General features: G+C 33.0%; 1 protein-coding gene and 1 long non-coding RNA gene across 5 annotated transcripts in view; one reads left to right on the top strand and one right to left on the bottom strand.

The window, feature by feature from the left end:
- LOC111425837 (glutamate receptor ionotropic, kainate 2) overlaps nt 1-20,531 on the bottom strand; it is a 142,873-nt gene that overhangs the window by 100,599 nt on the left and 21,743 nt on the right. The window lies entirely within an intron of this gene.
- LOC139428975 (uncharacterized) lies at nt 5,910-6,519 on the top strand. Its single transcript, XR_011639675.1, has 2 exons — nt 5,910-6,150; nt 6,230-6,519. It is a non-coding gene; the product is annotated as an uncharacterized lncRNA (long non-coding RNA).

Here is a 20,531-nt window from a genome sequence, read left to right as displayed (position 1 = left end):
ATTTTTTTGTTACTGTAAAAATATTTTTTTAACAAATATTAAAAAAAAAGAAAAATACAAATTGTAGAAATTTCAATTGAAATAAATACTATAACGTATAAAAATAAACAAAATGGAATGCTCTCGTATAATTTAACAAAATAGTGAACGATATGTTTTAAAACCTATATCTCACTCTTAAAATACATTCATATAAAAAACGTTGAGAGTAGCATCCATAAAATGTATTGAACACTAATGCCTCGAAATATTTACTACACCAAAGTGGTGTTTAGTACACATATGCAATGTTTATTTTGCGGTAGTAGTATTGACTCTAGTATGTGCTTGTTTGAAGAATTGGAAATTAAGCTCTCGAAAACTTTATTATCCGGATTGTCCACTTCTGTTGCAATAAGTGCTGTTTTAATTTACACTTAGAAATTCTTGTATTGTGCATAGTAAGTGGCGGAAACTAGAATAATACTAGAATGGTTTTAGTCCAAAATGTTAAAGCAAATCTAGATCTAAATCTAAATTCTATAAAGTGTCTTTATTTATAAGTCTGTTATATAGAATCAATAATTTTAAAATATTGCGAGTTGTTGGGCATCTAACGCCGAAGAATAAGGTTCTGTTTACGCGAACGAGGAAAATTGCTAAAGATAAAGGATTCGGGTTTTATGAACTTGAGACTTCACGATTTATGTTAGGAAGTTACAACAACATCTTGGTACTAACAAATCATAAATCCAAAAATATTCGTGGAATACGAATCAAGTTATGTCTGCTTTATTAAAGTGTAGATCATGACATACATTTTTGACTGAAAGATAGCTTCATCCTGAAATCCAATCTTTTGATGTCCTGACGTCTTTCGTACTTCTTTCACCGTTTATAGATAAGGTCGAGATACTACAACAAAAGATGATGTTCCTACCAGCAATGACATAATGATAACTGTTAGCGTGCATTTTTATACTATTGAGAGATAAAGATGGGCTAATTAATAATGGAGATTAGCTACATATTTGCTGTGTCAATGTTTTGTCTAACCACAACATTGTTTTAAGAACATTTGGTGGCAGTTTAAGAGACATAGACGTCCTTTTTCCTAACAGTCCATTTTCAGCTGATTACCTGGAAAACTTTCATTCTATACGTTAAAGTAATATTGACATCTTTGGAACTATGTAATCCACGCTACATTCTGAAGACTCCTCTTCTAGGGTACTTCTCTTTGGAATTCACTTACACTACAACTTCGAAACAGCTGTGATTGATGGTATAAGTGATTATCTTGGTAATATAAATTGGCAAACTTACTACATAATTCATTAATAATAAATTGTTATTTGTAAGTATTAAAGTTTGTATCACATACATGTCAATCTGAAAGTTGCCCAGTTTTGTTTACAAAAAGTACAAGCAGAGTAATGAACGGTCCCAAAACTCGCAGTAAGTTATGAAAATTAGTTATAGAAACTAATTATTATGGAAATTAGGTGAACTATCCAACATTTTGTCTCATACGTGGTTTATTACAGTTCTAGATCGATGAAGACTACACATTATGTGATGGGAAACTATTTTGGTCCTATTTCCTGTTGCAATATTTTTACACCATTGCTGATTGGACATGCAGGTAAATACAAAACCATTGAAAAACGAGAAAACACAATCTTGATGAAGAGATAGACAGCAAGTAACTTACATTCACATCATTTCAATACATTCACATTGGAACAGCATTCAAACAAGTGCATCTCGATGTTCTATGGATACAGTTTGTATACATTCGATAATATTTGCTTCCCTAACTTGGTTATTTGCCCGTAAGCCTTTTAAAATGTATGATATAATCCTTAACGTAACTTTTACAATGTAAAATATTTTCTCTTTCTGCTTATGTTTGGTGAATGAAAGGCTGCAAATATTGTCGACAATATTGCCAAACAAACAGTAAAAACTAAACCCAACCCAACCCTGCATCGATGAAAATGGGGAAAAGTTGCGCACGAATATAAAAATTAATTTTAAAACGCAAATAGATAGAAATGTTCACTGCGAAAAGTGCGACAAACATATTTGTTTTATTCATATTCAGTCTTTCAGAAAAGATGAAAATTAATTAATGAGATGTCACCAAATAAAGTATTCTTTTTAGTAAAGCTAATCTCATTACTGTTTTTATTTGAATATGCTTACAAAGAATTTTGCCCTATTGGACTCGGTCTAATTGTACTATTTATTACGTTGCATTCTTTGCATTGAAAGCGAAATTCCTCCCTTTTTGAGAAAACACAATACAACGTATAATTGGATTTCATTTCCTTACCGGGCGTGAATCCTGAGTGAATCGGATGGTCCTTTTCATACCGGCGTGAATATGAAAAATGTCACACAACCGGCGAATATAATTGGTACTTTTCGGTCACCGTCATACTTTGATCTATCCGACAAGTAAACTTTTCCCAACTCTAGTTCTATTTTGAAAAATTACTTATATCTTGATGCCTTATAGAATTCGGCAATTTTCTTTTCATAGATAACTTAAAACGCTCGATGAAAGTTATCGATCATAGAAAACAACTCCATCTCAAGGGCTTCCATAAAATTGCAACTACATCAAGTTCTAAAAAAAACTACCCCGTTTTTTCTTGCCGCTGCAACCCATAATTGATACTGTATCAAGTGACACTTCATTGGAAAGGTTCCTATCTATCACTTATAGTTTTCGCGATATATGCGAAAATATACTTTTTGTTCTCAAATTTCAAGCCAATCGGTTATTTTTATCACTATATTTTGGGTCATTCTACGATAGCTAAATTTCAAATAAACATCAAAGCAAAACATCCAAGTTAATTATCTAGAGATAATTCGAGGCATCGTAATTTAACCCCCTTATTGATGATTAAATTGAATTATAGCTCCCGATATAACGTGAACTGGAAATGAAACAAATACATACAACCACCAGGTTGATATGTTAACCGAGGTTATGTAGTTCGTTCTCAACAGATACAAGACAATAAAGAGCTATAGCTCAAGCACCATGTTTGCTAATTCTATACTTTTGTTCGGATGTTGTGGTACTGCTGTTAGTGAAACTGTGAAACGTTCGCAGGAATTGTGTTGGTTAGTTTTGGTCTGATAGGATGGAATGGGTGTTTACAGAAATTCTCCACGTCGGATATACCCTATCCGGGTATAGAACGAAGCGGAAAACGCGGAACGATGAGTCGGATTGCCCGGTTGTTTAACAACTGGAGATTAAGCAACTCTCCTAACTATTTCAAATTCGGTTACGGTTGGGGCTATGCATGATTTACTGTACACTCGTCCTTACATCATTAAGCGTCTCAACTTCTCCCGTCTCACTAATTAGCTTGTATAAATCAATTTTCGGAATACGTGATAATGTCAATTTCGTCAGATAAAATTTAGGTGAGGTTAAATACAACAAGGGTTACTTTTAACCTAATTATTAACCGGTTTATGTTCTGCGAATAAATTAGATTTGAACGAGTCCTTCTTTAGGGAATTTAGTTAAAGTTTGACTTACTTGTTTCAATTTCCTGTCTCGAAAATTTCGATTCGTTTCAATTTTGAATCGGTACACTCATATTGATCTTTACAATTCCCCTTCTTTGGGTTATTCAATGAAAGGGGAGCGTCCAATCTCGTTTTTGTGGTTCTCCGAAAATAGGACACTAGAACGATCGATCTTCAGGGACAATAGACGGAAATATATCGGTGTTAGGTTAAATTTGTTCAATTGTAGAGCACTATTTCGATCTATTTTATATTAAATGAAGGTGCTTCAAACGATCAATCATTTTTGATGCTTTTTACTTCATTAGCTGATAAAATAATTAAATAATTTTATTCTTGCCAAGTTAACCAAACTTAAATTATTTGGAACTCACCCTAACGCAGCTTTATAAATGTGTTTTAGTTTAGTTGGCTAAATTAAATTAATTTGTCATATCCCTGACAATTTATCTATGTTAAACTTTGGTTACGTAATGTTTATCATCTTTATTTTAGGGATGGTAAAAATTACGTTATATCCTAAATTCAGTAAAATCTTCTTATGTTCATAATATTTCAAAATAGACTTAAATACTCATCACGTTGTAAAACATTTAAAACCAGGAGAGTCTGTAAATCTTTGAAGTGATTTATGTGCTTATAATCACCTACGTTAGACCAACTCATAAAATATTCATTTATTAAGAACATAAATAATTAAACGTACTACTTAAAACTTTCCAAATGGGTTGGCTTATCTACTTAGGTTTTAGGTATGGTATAAATCTGCAAGCAAGAAGGGTTTTAATGATACATAAAATTATATATTGTCGTTAACAACGATAATAACAAAAAACATTTAACTTTTAAATATTAAACCACCAAAATTACTTGACACCTCAAATTCAGAAAATCCATAATTATTTCCATCGTGCCTTCGTCATGTAACATATTATGTAAAGAACAAGTCAGGGATAGTGGATTACGAGATGGGTAACTTAATATAACAGAGATTGCACCATCTTTAGAGTTTCTCTCCAACTTAATTGCTTCCTTGTGCCACCAGAGATGGCACCATAGTTGAAATAGAGTTCTTCGTGTAAAACAAATTCATCTTTCAAAAGTTAATTTCATCTTGCTTTTTATGACCAATAAAGTACAATATCGTGTTTTATTGTGTGATTATTTCATTTCAATGATCAGAAAATATAGGTCGGAAAGCAAAAAATGTCGAATGCAAATTAATAGCGATTTTCGAAATTGATACTTAAAATTTAGTACCTTGTTATGAATGAAGTCGTTCCCATAATAACAATAATCCTAGCAGTTAAAGCATAATTTCTTTGTTTAAGGAGTATTACCCCACTTCTCAATATATATTGGTATAAGGTAAAAAAGTGCTACGCCAATTGAGAAAATTAAGTTCAGAAACGAATGCGTTTAGGAAACGCAGCAATTCGAAAATACGGTTAAGTTTTCAGGATGAAGCTCTTCATTACTTAATTTGATTGAAATTCTGTAATTGAATGCTTGTTTACCTTGTTGCCATGTTTACAAAGACAATAATGTTCAATCACTTTGAATAAAACCCACAAATAACGCATTTTCTTTAATATTCAAGATACCGATCTCAAAGAAGATTCTGATATAAAATTTGGTATTCTAATGTTCTTAATACGACAGATTATCTAGAGTAATCTCGTCGATTTGCTGACGACTGAACTCCTTCGGTCCTTCTACCGTTTGAGAACGAGTTTTGAAAACTTCTAGTATAGTGAATCCTCACAAGAAAAAAATTTGCAGGTATTTTAATAAGATATTGAAGAGTGCCTCACAATGAGATTACTCCACGTTAGTACATCACTTGCAAGAATGACTAGTTATGATTTACTTTAGACTATTCGCGTAGTCGTCGATTATCTTGGAAAGCACAATCCTTCCAAGAAACTCAGAGTGACAGTAATTAACATGTATGTAAGCTTTAGTCACTCTGAGTTTCACCTTGACCTATAAATGGTCATGTATTCCAATAATGCGCCCCAACGTCGAGCAATGCTAATATTCTCCTTCATACAAACACGCACTCTGTTGAATTATTCGATGCTTGGTGCAAGTGAAATCGTATTGTACTTAATATAAAGAAAACCGTGTTCATAATACTGTACGTACTATACAGGATCGCCCAGCATAATTCTTTTTGAGGCGTTTCCATCACCCTTTTATTCTATTACATGGTACCTATTAATATAAATTCGTTTTGTCAAGAAATTGACAGTTATAATTTGCTCAACTGTATTATTTCACAATTAAACGTGCTTTAATTTCGTTTTGGCAATTGAATTTCAGTTATGTCAAAAACATATTTCATTCTTGCGTTTGGTTAAAAAAAGTTAATACTAGTATTTTACATGAATTGATTTTGATAATTTGTTTCGGTCCAATCATCTACATTTTGGTTAAAAATAATTTTTAATGCTTATATAACGTTAAGTATTAAAAAAAATTTTCGACACGGAATGGATAAATAAATAAAACGTCGATTTTATCGGAAAACCAGAGATGACCCGATATATGCTTTTTTTATGCAATTGGAACAAAAACTTGAATGAAAAACGCATTAACAATAACACTTAGGTAATGCTGTATTCTATACTCTCTAGTTTTATTGCAATATGATCTAAATAATTTCATATGCAAATGACTTAAATTACAGATATTCAGAAACGTATTAAATCCATGGAAAGAATAAATTGGTTTTATTTTTACTGGAAACACATGTGCAAACGTTTGGGATACCCAAATGATTATTCGAAAGGGTCCAGACGGGTTATCACCAAGGGATATCGATGGGAATGAGGGTTGTGTGTAAAGCGCAAAACAGAGTTTTATGTTGATTTTAAACTATCTCCCCTTTGAGACAAATCGAATATGCGGAAATTGGTTGTTTTATACGTTAGATATAATAAAATAAAAATTGGTATTAAATAAATAACATAAACGGTATGCAAAAGTAGAGTACACCTTTAACACAAAAATCGAACATGAAAAATGAAAGAACATATATAAATTAATATATTGCATGCTAACTAATTGTACAATATTTTCCATAATTTCAAGCGTATTGCAGTGACTGCAAATTATAAATCAAACATTTTTCGGATAGCGTTTTTTAACCAAATTATTCCCAATTTATATCGTTGTGAAAAGTGTCAATGATGATATACGAAATCCATCTTCGATATTCTTGCGTCAACACCAAGTCGTCGAGTGCTAACTTGATGATTTCCTGCAATGCTAACTAATCAAATTCCTTTTCTTCGATAGTTTGTTAGCGTTATCTCTGTCTTGCATCCTTATTTTTAGTATAAATGAAATAAATCACAACACGATAAAGTTACTTTTGTAATCTGCTTTTACAAATATTTTCTGCGATAAAAGCCTTTTGAGAAGACTTTCATTAAAGAGATACTTAACAGGAGGCGTATTGAGAGAATTCTATATCATCACGTTTCAAATCCAGGAATAATGTATAGTATTCCCCATTTATTAACCCTTTCTTATTGACCTATCATTAGCGACGTACAGTCTGGCAGACCGACAATGTATGTAATCTCTATTAGGCAGGAGATATAATATTACGTGTTAAGGTACCTGGTTTAAGTTTGTCGAGTATTAGGAGAATTACTGAGTTTGCTCTATTACAGACCGTCACGTTGGTAATATTTCTGTTATCTATGTGTATGGTACAAATACTTTGATAACCAACAACGCTGCATCCCTATTAATGGGTCGATAAAACTAAAGTTATTGTGATGGTTTTCTGGCGAATTTTATGGCATTTCCCTTTTTTGATTAAGGTTTTTTTTTAATTTCATTCAAACTTTTCTTATTCGTTTTTATTTTTTGTATCATTGTGCTGATTATTAAAGTAGAACTTGAAACATAATCGTAAAATGATTCTAAAAGCTCTCCATTATTATGAAAAAATAATAAATTAATTTGTATACGTGCCGTACATTTTGGCTTTAAAATTTTACTGTGTGCTGACCTCGAGCCGTCGTTTTAATACAATTACCGTTTTTAAAAGTTTTCCTTTCTGGTGTACTGATTCTTTCTTTTTTGTGTTTTAGAGTTTGGATACAATATAACTTTTAATTTAAATGCAAAGGATTTTTCTCAATTTTATATCAAAAAAGCATCGTGGAAACACGCTTCCAAATATTACAGCGTAGCATTCCAGAATAATTACAGCTATCGTCGCTATGTTATTAATCCGCTTTTAAGAAAGGTTCTTTGCCCAAGGATTATCACAAGCTTTGCGACCAAACTGTTAAATTAAGTGAAGTATTAAAGCGAGTTATAGTTCCATAAATCTAGTGGTACAACGTTAGTAATATCGTGAACGAGGTTCACTATTATAACATCCATTTAATTGTGAAATACAGAACCAATTTTAGATTGTGGGTTTAGACTGGCGTATAAGGAGATTATATTATGTTTTGATGAAGAGTTGTAAACATCCCATCAAAAGTTCGATAAACACTGAACTTGCCGATGTACTTTTCTGCAATCTGAAACCATTGTTTAAAAGAATATTTTGAAGTTGGTACGACGGCGCGGCTACGATATCGAAAAAGTAATTTCAAACTAATTTATATTCTAGGTAGTCGGATAAAGTATGTTCGACGTGTAATACCATTAAATTTTCAAAGAAACTTTGGGTGACGCGAAGAAACTTCACTTTTGAATATTTAGTTCTTTACCATTATTACCATAAAGTATTTACTCAGTAATCTCGCTGGTGTAAAACGGAGGCCGTCCAAAGTTTATATTAACGTCAGTTTTCTTTTAAAAGCTAACCTTTTGTGCAACCTTTGTAAATTGAAAACAAATTATTTTGATTTTTAACCAATTTTTTTCATCCCAATTTGCATTATTGATTATTCTATTGAGGTCAAAAGTGCCAAGTTAATAAAAAGGCCAAGAAAAACACCACCCTTTTTTGTCGTTTGCCGGTACTTAATCGGTCGGGAAGCCCCGATTAGCGTAATGATCGATCAACGAGCATTTATTGCAGCGATAACCCCTAATAAACCTTTCTGGAACACTTAACTCAGGGTAAATGACAGCTGTCGTTACCAAATTGACCGTTTGTGAACGGACGATTTATTTCTGAATTGGCACGTATGATAATAATCAGGAAATAATAATTATCTCAATTAATTGTATTAATTTATTTTTTTAATACTTTGTTCAAGATTTTTACACAGTTTTCTCACCATCTAGAATTCTGTAATTTTTTCTTCCCTTCACCTCGCTCGTTATTTACAGCGCGCCCTCGAGGTATTGTCACGTTTTAAAATGAGGAACGTGCCAGTCCTTCGTCACAGGAATATGAAACTGTTGGGTTTGCTGAGCAGCGTAGAATATTAGGGTCACCTGAAAATAATTACTTTCCACGCAATATCCTATACAGCTGATAGGAATACGTTATGAGAAGGGAAAATGTGTGGTTCCATTTTTTTTGTAGGATAAAATTTACCACAATAACATGTTTTTAAAAACTTTGTATCAAACTATCTATTACACGTTCACTTTAATTAAATGTTTAATCGATAATGATCAGCTTTGTGTACTATACATATAATACATATTGAACACGAGCCTGCATACTTGGTGAGCAGCAGAAATTCTCTTTGCTATACATGTTAGAATGTGCTATGAACTATACCATCTCTCTAAAACTCTGTATTAAAACTTGATTATCCCTTAATTAGATTATTAATATATCACAATTTTTACGACGCTCGGTTTTCGTTACTCGATATATGTATGTTTGATGATGTCACTTAAACAGGTTCCTCTTCGAAGTACCTTCATACTTAGTGTTGTGTTCGACTTCTAAACTTATTTTCATATAAGAAACATAGTATGCTTGGATGTATATGGGATAATATATACCATCTTCTAATTTTCTTGTGATTTTCAACAAAATAATACAGCCGTTGTCGTTGCTGAATTTGGGCTATGGAATCAATAAGAATAAAGTCAGTATGATATGGAGGTGCTCAGTGGCGCCGACTTTTTAATATTTAAGGGGGGCCTGAACTTTTTGAAATGGTACACCTTTTTACAATACAATTGTACTACACTTTTACAAATTTCCGGGGGGGCTCAAGCCCCAAGGCGCCCACTACGGGGGGCTGCGGGGCTAGAGCCCCCCGTAGTGGGTGCCAGTGGAGATGCTACTGTTTCTCTGTTCCTAGTGATGGACGATTGTTCTTAATAAAATCAACTATAACGTAAGTACTGAAACTGATGGAGAAAGATGTTATGAATAAAAAATATTCCTAATGCATCAATAAATCATAATCCACACTTATTTCATATTTATCTATCACCAATTTCTAATGATATAGCATTAATCATAAAATTTCAAAATAGGATGATTTTTCTTAACAAAATCAACTATAACGTAAGTACTAAAACTGATGGAGAAAGACGTTATGAATAAAAAATATTCGTAATGCATCAAGAAATCATAATCCACACTTATTTCATATTTATCTATTACCAATTTTTAGCGACACAGCATCAAAAAATGTCAAAATTGGACAATCAACTATAACGTAAATACTAAAACTAATGAACGTTATGAATATATATTGGTAATGCATCATTTATAAAAACTAATACATAGTATATAATTTATTTACAGTTAGTTAATACAGAAACGATCTTTTATTAAAAAAAATTTTTTTTTCTACAAAATACGATACATTTGGCACAAAGATTTTATGCGATGATTACTCAACTAAAAGAGAAATTAATGTATCGTAAGGTTTATAAATATCATAGGTATTTCTGTTTGTAAATGTACATAATACCTATATTTGTCCAGATGTGATACGTAAACTACGGCAAGAGCCGTGTATGCATAACGTAATAGCACATAGATCACTGCAGCAGTTAAGGTAAATATCATGCAAGTCCTGCGCGCTCTACCAAAGGCAATTCCGCGAAATACACAAATCACGATCGCGTCTCTAACTAGAACAAATCTAAACCCATGACGTAAATGGTAATAACTTATAACTCATACGACAGAAATGCGCAAGTCTATACCTATTAGAGAATATCTATTGATAATTCAACTTGATATTCACCATAGGCCGGATGTTATGCGTGCAATTTACGCAAGTTTGAACTAAAATTACATGTAGCATATCAAACACCTATTCTTCGAATCAAATATGGCATATAACATAAATTGCTACGCTTTAATAAATCAAATTATTGCAATATTTAAAATAGTAGATTTGAACATAGTTCGACAGGCTGATCTCATCGCCGAAATAACTATTAAGTAACATTTCCGCTGGAACAAGATCGGCCTGTGAACCGTACTCATCTGTATAGTGCACTTTGGCCGTTATCTTCAATTGTAACGGTCGCTTGGGCCATCCTAATTGTATTTATGTTTTGCCACCGTAAAGTTCGAAACTGCGGTACCGGTCGTTACTCACATCGTGGAACTGTAGATAAACGGAGAAATTCCGGGACAGGTACAAATATGTGACTTTCCAGTATATTAATCGTTCCCGTACGTTATTTTACTTCCCAACGTGCCAGTTGGTATAATAGCCGTTTGGGCGACGTATGAGTTTGTCACACGTTTCACGCTAAATTACAACGCGTTCTGTGAGTGAAATCCTGAATTATCGTTTGTTTGACAATTTTTAAACATTTTTTAAGTAACTTTTGATACCAATTACTAATAAAATATTCATCTATAAATAATACATAAAAAATCTTCAAAATGATTATGGTAAATGTTAAAATATGTTGTGAAAAAATGGATTTGGACGAATGTGTTGATAGATGGTGACTGATGCTGTTATCAATCACGTATATCCCTTAAAAAGGGAATACAAACGCGATGTATGACAGGGTTCATTCATGTGTTGGACGGTGTTATGTCCTGGATTTTTTCTAAATCCATCTTGAAAATACATGTCTCTAAAAAGTTAAGATTTATCGATTCTGCTAAAAACTAAGTACAATTAAACCAGATTAATAGTATTATTTACGATCTCCGCCATCGTGTTAAATCGAAATTACAAGTTATTGACCTTAGAACTTTAGCATTACAAATAGGTAATTCAATTATACTGTTGGGTCCTTTGTTTTCTAGATACTGTAGGTATTGATTATACCCTTGTCAAGGGTTAGGATAATTAACCTTTATATAAGCAAAGCGGATTGTGTATTCTTAGTCCCAAAATAACGCTCTTGTCCTTTATTAAACATCAAATCTCAATTCTATCTCTAGCTTTACTTATTGTTCTATCAACATGGGGTACTTACAGATGATTAAAGTTTGGGACAACAAGAAGTTAGTTTTAAATAAATACTATGAAATGGTCGTAAATAATTCACAAATCCCATTTATCACGCTAATTTATAGCTGTTAGAATACACCAGATAACAAAATGACATTGATGAACAGTAATGCGTTTAATTTAGAAGATAATTATAAAGTGATAACTTCTGCTTTCATTTCAAAATTAATGCAACTTTCATTTATATGTTCCATTAAATTACCGAAATCTAGAGTTAGTTAGCAATAAAAATAATTTATATCATAATTACGCTGTGTAATTGAAGTAGTAGTGGTATAGAAAAGTAATCTGAAACGGCATTGTTACAGCACGTGTGAAAGGACTTTTGGGTCAAACCAATCTTCAAAACTTGCCATAAAATTTTATTTTATTAGCGTGCGAGTGCCGAGTTCCATTTATTTGTTTTTGCGAAAAAGCGTAAATTATCATTATTGCAGAACAGAAAATTAACGTAAACATAAATATGTTAGCTTTACCACATATTAAGAAAATTAAAATAATGGAAATGAACGGAATTCATTCAACAACTAAAATAACACTTGAAAACTTTGAAACTCAAAACATCCGATTCAAGAATACAATATAGACAGTTTATACCGGAAATGTGGATCCTCGTTGCAACACCTCCTTGATGATATTAGACAGTACTCATTACCTTATAGTACACTTATTGGAGTGAAGGCAATGACCTCAATTCGCCTAAATGTTCAAGGTAGTAATAATAATTACGAACAATTTAATCGATATAGTTTAAATACTAAAAGCACGTTAAGGTTTTAATAATCATTATAAAATAACTTATTAGCCACGTGAAGTTAGTTAATTAGAGATTAACTAGACGGAAATGGACGGTGTTGTCAAAAATGGTTAAAATTTAAGTCGTTTTATCTTTCTGTCAGAATATAAGAGCGGGGCAGGATTAGATGGGATAAAGAAAAAAGATGAACTTCGTCTTCTTAGCTTAGAATAATTTATTATGTAATATATCTAGATGAGTTTTTAATTCTTTGAAGCAAGGTTCAATGACCTTAACGTAAAGGTTTAAGTTTATTGTAAACGGCGAGCACAGCCCTTAACTGAACTAAAGACTGGTGGCGTTGTAAACTAATTGTAGCAATTACAAGTCAACCGTGAGAGTAAAAGATAATTTCAGAAACCGCTCCAACTATTACAGACAAGAATGTTATGTAGTTTTTTTCACAAAATTTATTTTATATGAAGTAATAAAAATTCGCCTATAACTGTATAACAATAAATTTTGAACTTTTAAAAGTGTTATGTTATAGATAACTAATATACTGGGTCTTTACTAGTTTAAGTAGTTGCGTAACTGTTTTCCAATAAACTATTTGTTCCGGTCTTGTTTGTTTTACGGCGTCAATTTTCCTTATTGATTTACACTGTACGTTTCCGTCTTTTTATTGTGAACATAAAGCCCCAAGTAAGAGGACCAAGCCCTTCCCGATTTTTCGAGGTCGTTCAAGATTAATGTTCCAGAAATTATCTGAACCTATCTCGGTTAGTGCAGACATACCCGTATCAATAAAGCTGAATTGATCCGAAATGTTTTCCGCGACAGTGTCCTTTCTACAATCCGGCTAATTAGATTGAACGGCAAGCGTTAGCGAGAAAATGGAATGTCGTAGAAAACGGCAAATTTTATTTAGAAAGGCGTGACGGGCTGTGTGGATTTATACGATGCTAAGCCGGTGCCAAGTAGACTGCACTAGAAAAAGGGACGAACAAAAAATGTAGCAATGAAGTTGCCCAGATTCAGCCACACTATTTCAGTGTTTAGGGGGACGACGGTCGATAAAGCGCCAACAGAATCTAGGAAACGAACGTCGATTTAGGACAAGTTGTAAACCAGAATATATTCCTTAGGGTTGCTGAAGATTCCAGAGATACGAAATGGGGACTCTTTTGTTCATTGCAGTTTAAATATATTATTCAATACCTATCTAATAAAATAGTTTTAATTATATACTATTAAAAAATCAATCGACTTAAATTATAGTAAAGATATATTGAAGTCACACACGTTTATCCACTACATAATTTCATTAAAAAAGTAACGTGTATACAAGAATTTCGGCATGTAGCAATTAATTTAAGTCAACCTAAAAAACACTCTTGTGACAGAAGAGTAAATCTGTTTCCCCAATCCATCAGTGTTTTGAAAAAACGTGAACGTACACGTAAAAAGTACACGCACCAAAGGTTTTGCTCGTGCCAAAATAAAAACGTCCGTTAGACAATTAAAGCGGCAAATTAAGCTCTTCGTTAGAACAGTACGCGTGCTGCCAGCAAAATTTATGACTCTATCCATACGACGTAGCAGTAGCAAACAGCGCTAGCTGATTTATAACTACTACAAAAGATGTCATACGCCCTTTTAGTACTTAAAATCCCATTAAAAAGATAATGACTATGAAATATTAAAAAAAAATATAAATAAATACAATAACTACCCTATGGAACTATTCTAGCAATGATAATTGCAGATTTTTTTGATTAATAAAATAAAAATTTAAACTTTTATTTGAAACGCATCGATTTTTAAAATAGTTTATCTCACGCCTAGCGGCACACCTAAAAGCCGGTATATTCCAGCACCAGAACAATGTAGTAAAGCAACACTAATTCAAGAGCGCTTTGGAATCTCGCCGATTTTGTAAACGAAAGCTCTCGCAAAACCTTTTCAGAAATGGATTTACCTACGCTTCTATATCCGGTTGCATTTCACTTGTTGCTAAAGCAATATTTTTAAATCGTTAAAAATCTACACAGAATTTCGCGAATGTTTTCTTATTTCCCTATCAAATAGAAATCCTTAGTTTTATTTTTCCCATAATAAATGTCGATTATTCGTCTTTCTAGGTACTTGGGTAGTTTGGCATTAAAAAGTTTTCCTCACATATTTCAGCTTCATTGCCCGGAAAAACGGTACACAATCAGATTTCGAAGCAGCCAAATCGCATTCAGTCGGCGACCGTTGAAAAACAAGGCTACGTGGAGTGTTAACAGATAAAAGAGGGACTCTTGTTCGGATTTTCTGGTGCCGATTCTAGGGATCCCCCTGCGAACGACGACCGTGTCGGCACGAAAAACTTTTCGCTTGTTCCTGACAAACCTATCAACTGTGTCAGCTCCTTTGGGGGCAACCTCCCTGTGGATAAAAAAAACATGATGATGCTTTCTATACTACAATTCTATCCGAGAAAATCATTAGTCAATTTAATGACTCTATTATATTACTGGAGAATATAAATAGTAGTAAAATATAAATCTTATTTCTGAAACTTGTAATGTACAAAACTACACAAGTTTTCTAACCCACAGTAATTCCTATAAAGTTAGTTGAATAACGTTGAAGGTTATTGTCATTTTCGCCGGGAGGAATGAGTTTCTTGAAGGACGAAGGATATATTCTTACTACTCTTATTCTCTAACGAAGTCTCCTTTGTTTGCAATGTAGGTCATACAGATATACGTGTATCTAGGGAGGAGTAGGTACGGTACAGTTAACTCAAAAATTTATGCGTCAAATCTTTTTACTGTGTGATTTATTGTAATTCAATAGTCTTTGAAAATGTTCTTTTTTACGAACCCATAATACCCCTTTATTTCTATAGGATGTCCTATTAAGTTAAACGTATCGTTTCAAAGATATGATCTACTTGAGCTTCCCGTTCGATGTCACATGTAACAATGCAACAATTCTATAGGAATTTACTTGGGCATCAGTAATTGTAGTTCACTATTGTCAAATTCGATCGTACTCCGTCATATAACTTAAAGGTGAATATGTGTATTGTACCGGCACAAATATGTTGCGACAGTTCGCGAGCCTTGTACTCCATTTTAACTGTAGTGTTCGACTTTTTACTGTCACGTTTTATGACAGAAATTCAAAATGCAAAAAAAGCAATTAGTGCGGATGAAGCCATAAAATTTACGACAGGTTACCTAATTATTTATGAAATAAATTGCAACGTGATTTGGAAGTTCGTGTTTTACGGTTGCTTTTCAATCAATATTTCGTATTATTGGGTATGGGCTATTATATGTTTAAATTTAATAGTAATAGAACAAAAATAAGAAAATTTAATAATTTAAATTAATATACAATGCGATCAAGAAAGCCGGTCCGCTAAAAACTACTTTCCCAAGCCCGTGATGCTAATACTTACTGCCCTCGTCACAGCGGTCACACCCTCCTTCCACTTGTTTTAATAGTGGTGGGGAAATGGGAGGAAACTTTTAGTTTACTAAACATAACCTTAAAAACTCACACGCACAAAATTAAAAATGTTACTGTCGTTTAACAAAATTCGAAATAAATTCTCTCTGGAGTTAGATTGGTGGATGTAAATTTAAATTATGACGAAAATAATTAAAAAGGATTAATTAATAAAAAGAAAACCCTTTAAACTATTCTTTTGTAATTAATTTATTTCATAAATCACAAAAAGATCTTTTATTTTATTATAAAAATAAAGGTTTAGAAGTTTTATTTATTATAAAACGAATTCAAAATGTTGACCATTCTTTTCTAAACATAAAGTGATTCTTCTTTTCATATTATCGAAGACCTGTACAAGTTGCTCTGCAGTTATTTGTTGAACATTGTGTCATATTGCATCTTCCAATTCTTCTATGGTCTGTAAACGGTTTTTGTAGACAGAATTTTTGAAATGACCGAATAAAAAGAAATTTAGTGGGGTTAGATCGGATGAGTGAGGTGGCCAACATCCTCTACCGATTACTCAATCATCATAAAATTCATGAAGGAATCTTTTGTTTGTTCGTGCAGTTGCATTGTCATGTTGAAAAAATCCTTCTCCCAATTCATCATCATGTAATTATTCAATGAATTCTTGTAACAAACCACTTTGACAACTTTCCTAATGTCATGACATAAGGTAATTCACTACATTTTCCAGGTATGTCTCCCTAAATTCCTCTACACAAAGACTTGTTGAATATTTTCATACCCCATTTTGATCTTTTACTCCATTTCGAAGATAAGATTGGAGAACAAACTTTGAAACTTGTCTTCTTCTAAGGTGAACGGCATGATTTAACCTAAAAATAATCAACGAAATTTATACCAAACCAATTTAAAATAAAATAATTATTTACCTTAGAGAAAAATCACAATCGAATTTTTGTCTTAATAAAGACAGATAATATTAAATAAAACCGCAATAAATTCATAATGAAATATTGAAAACACCAAACGTCAAAACCAAGAACACGACTCTGAGCTCTGAGCTCAGCTGATCGAAACCATTAAAACTAAAAATCGATATCACCTCGTCGACCAATAAGAACGTTGAAAATTAAAAACAAGTAGAGATGGGAGGAGGCTGTGACGAGGACAGTAAGTATTGGTATCAAGCGCTTGGGAAAGTAGTTTTTAGCGGACCGGCTTTTTTGATCTCTCGGTATAATTTATATTTTTAAAGTGCTTGTTTCGATGTAAGATATAAAGGTCAGGTAGTTTTAGATTAGATTGGGCTGATCCGATTGATTACGATGATTAGGGCCCGGAACTTTTGTAACGGTACGATACAATTTACCCCCTCCACTTGTTCTCCTAGAAAATGAGTCGGTGGCGTCAAGTCAACTCACCTGATCGGTTGTTATTGACGACCGACGATCGGTTTTTTATTGCGCATCAATGTCAACATTGTCAACTGTCAGTACGATTTCACTGTTGTTCAAATGTGCAGTATTCGACGCTTTTCATCCGCATAATTTCGTCAAATTTGCTATTTATCTTTCTTTAATTACCTTTAATTGGAATTTGGAGTTCTGTTAAAGTTCGTATTATGGTTTTTTTTTAAGAATTGTTTTTAGTTTCCCTTTGTAGTAAAATTGTTGTTCGTATTTGAAAATTGTTCAACAAATTGCCGAAAACAATATACCTTTAACTCTTAAGGAAAAATATGGTTCAATAGCTCAGTATTTTATTTATGCTCCACTTACAAGTTGTGATGTTGAAAGATCATTTTCTAGGTACAAACACATTTTAACGTCAACTAGAACGTCATTTACAGAAGAAAATTTAGGGATGGTTGTTTCAATATACGTTAACAGCAATATTTTTATATCCGTATCCGATTTGTGATTGATATTACAAATCGGATCCTGTTTGTTTGAATTAAAGTTATAAAATATATATTTTTTTAATATTTTCAAATCGTACTGACATTTGACACTGACGTGTAATAAACCGATTGTCGGTCGTCAACAACAACCGATGAGGTGAGTTGACTTGACGCCACCGACTTGTTTTCTAGGAGAACAAGTGGAGGGGGTAAATCGTATCGTTCCGTTACAAAAGTTCCGTGCCCTAACGATGATACTTAATGAGCTTATAGTATTCGATTTAGCGTAGTGAAAGGGATTATATTATAGCATTTATTTTTTGAAAATAATTGTGATAAATATAGAAATATGATTATACAATTGTTACGCTGTTTACTTCGGTGGAAAATTAAGTATTTTCAAAACAATGATATCACGAAAACACATGAAGCAATTTCTGTTCTGTGTTCGGAAAACAGTAAACAGTTTTTCAATACAAAAAATATCTAATTTAGTTCCAAGTTAATAAACGTTTTGAGAGAGAACAACGCGAAGCTACGCTGTGGGGTGTAGTGTTGGCCCTCCAACTTTTGATGTTTTCTTATCTCCAGAAACAAGGCTGAACGTTATCTCCCTCTGACCGCAATACATATCTCGACGTAGCTTTACGTCGTTCTCTCGGAAAATATAAACTACGTTGAAAAAGCAGAAACTGTACAAGGTATATCAGACATTTTAGATTAATCACCTTTCATAGACCGATTTTTTTTCTTTTTCGTAGATTTACGTCATAACCTGAATTTATTGTAATCAGCTTTGTCAATATCGTAATGCAGCAAGGTTGTCCGCACTGCTATTTTTGTAACTCTTAAGTTGATTTTGAGTACTAAGTTTCTACGATTAACCTTTAATTGATATTTTTTGTTGTTTTAAATGAAATACTATTGACAAAATTTAATTGGTTTCTTATTTTTTAGAATATATGCAGTTCTGGTAGTCACTTAGTAATAAGTTGTGTGGAAAGTGTCATCAACCTGTAAGAAGAGCACAACCAGCATTCAATACGATTGTGCGCGAAATTACTTTGCGCACATCCTTGATTTCTCCCTTTAGGAGCTACTTTTATGCGCAGAAAATGTTGCGACTAAAGCGACGACCGCAGAACTTAATGGTTGGACTAAAGAATTAGAATCTCGAGTTCACATTCTGGGTAAGAACGTCCAATGTGTCCCGCGTATGCCTAGAAAGCATCCTGTTTCTACACTTCGAGTTATCGTGGTTTTGCTGTTACAATTGTTTTGCTAGTGATAAAGGTTCTTACTGGTGCCAAAGTAAAGGAATGTTCAGATTCTCCGTGTTCGCTTCCTGGTTTCGGTACTGAAGTGTCTTATAGAAAAGTGTTTGTACATCTAAAACCTACAAACAAGTTTTTTCTTGGGGCTGATGGTTCCTTTTTTTAAATAGCATATATTCGTTTTACAGTTATGTTTAATACATAACATACAGCTGAATTGTAGCCGACACATCGAATCCTCCTGCATAACATGTCACAATATACAACAAACTTTCAATTTTCAAATTGTCAGAATATTCCTTTTTGACTTAGAGTTAAGTAGCAACAGAATTCTCAAGAGTGTTGACCTCGGTGGTCTTCAAGCCGACAGTGTTGGTGTATGCCAACGATATGGTGATCATTGGTATGACCCTTTTTGAACGGAAGGAGCTGTCACTTAACTTCGCACTATTCATTATGCGATTAGCTGAAGAAAGAAACTGTTATAGGTTGGGTTGTACATTGTTTGTGGCAGGTCTTTTTCTACCGGATTTTAAACTTACTTCTGCAGCTAATGGAAGTTGAGTTTCGGAATTACTACACATTAAACTTTTATATCTTAGACTCGGTTTGTGGATGTCACAATTAGTCAACAACGCAGAAATTTTTGCTTCCTTTGCGCCAATCACTAATACTTATTTTCATGTAAAAACCTTTTTAAACTTAAATCTAACTTATGTTTCTATACATAAAATTCTGTATCCAAATTAAGTTTTTATATACAACTTTACGTCACGTTAATAGTACAATTGATTGCTTATAAATTTATTTTTCCATTACAAACTGGAAATTAGAACGTCATTCGGGAGTAATATATGAGATTGATTTTTTGACCAGATTGATAAGGCTGTCATACCGAACTTCTAACGATCCCTTTTCGTTCGATATGCCGCCCCTAGCTTACAGGAACGGTGTTCAATTACCGATACTTTCTCGTTATCGTGCAGCAGCCGACAGAAAAGTCTCCATCGGACGCAGATCCCAAAAGGAAAACTGATTGTAACAAACTGGTTTCTATCTGTAGTGTCGTTGTAAGATAGTCACAAATAAATTCCGCAATGTAGATTAAAATATAAAAAAAAATTCTCATAATTGAAACGTAACTTAACGTTATGGAAACGAAAGTTGGTAACTTGTCACATACTGTCACCTTTGAGCTTTTGTAAAGGTCGCATTATATTGTG

The sequence above is a fragment of the Onthophagus taurus genome, chromosome 2, assembly GCF_036711975.1.
Source record: "Onthophagus taurus isolate NC chromosome 2, IU_Otau_3.0, whole genome shotgun sequence".
In the NCBI taxonomy this organism is placed as follows: domain Eukaryota; kingdom Metazoa; phylum Arthropoda; class Insecta; order Coleoptera; family Scarabaeidae; genus Onthophagus; species Onthophagus taurus.
The sequence above is the reverse complement of the archived record's forward strand: the minus strand, read 5'-3'. Positions and strand labels throughout refer to the sequence as shown.